Genomic DNA, 236 nt, shown 5'->3' on the forward strand with positions numbered 1-236 from the left:
TTGAGTATTGCTCTCCAGTTTGGATGTCCGATCTCTTGACCGTTCTTTTAGCGTAATTAAACTTCTGTTACCTAGCCTTAAAACGAGACTTGAACATCGTCGAACGGTTAGAGCTCTGACTTTATTTTTTAATATTGTTATTAATAATGAACATCCTCTTCGCCTGTTCTATATATGTCCCTGTTCGCCAAACGCGTCAGAGTTTGCGAGTGAACGCGAGCGCATTTCGGCCAGTC

The sequence above is a fragment of the Penaeus monodon genome, chromosome 25, assembly GCF_015228065.2.
Source record: "Penaeus monodon isolate SGIC_2016 chromosome 25, NSTDA_Pmon_1, whole genome shotgun sequence".
Taxonomy (NCBI): domain Eukaryota; kingdom Metazoa; phylum Arthropoda; class Malacostraca; order Decapoda; family Penaeidae; genus Penaeus; species Penaeus monodon.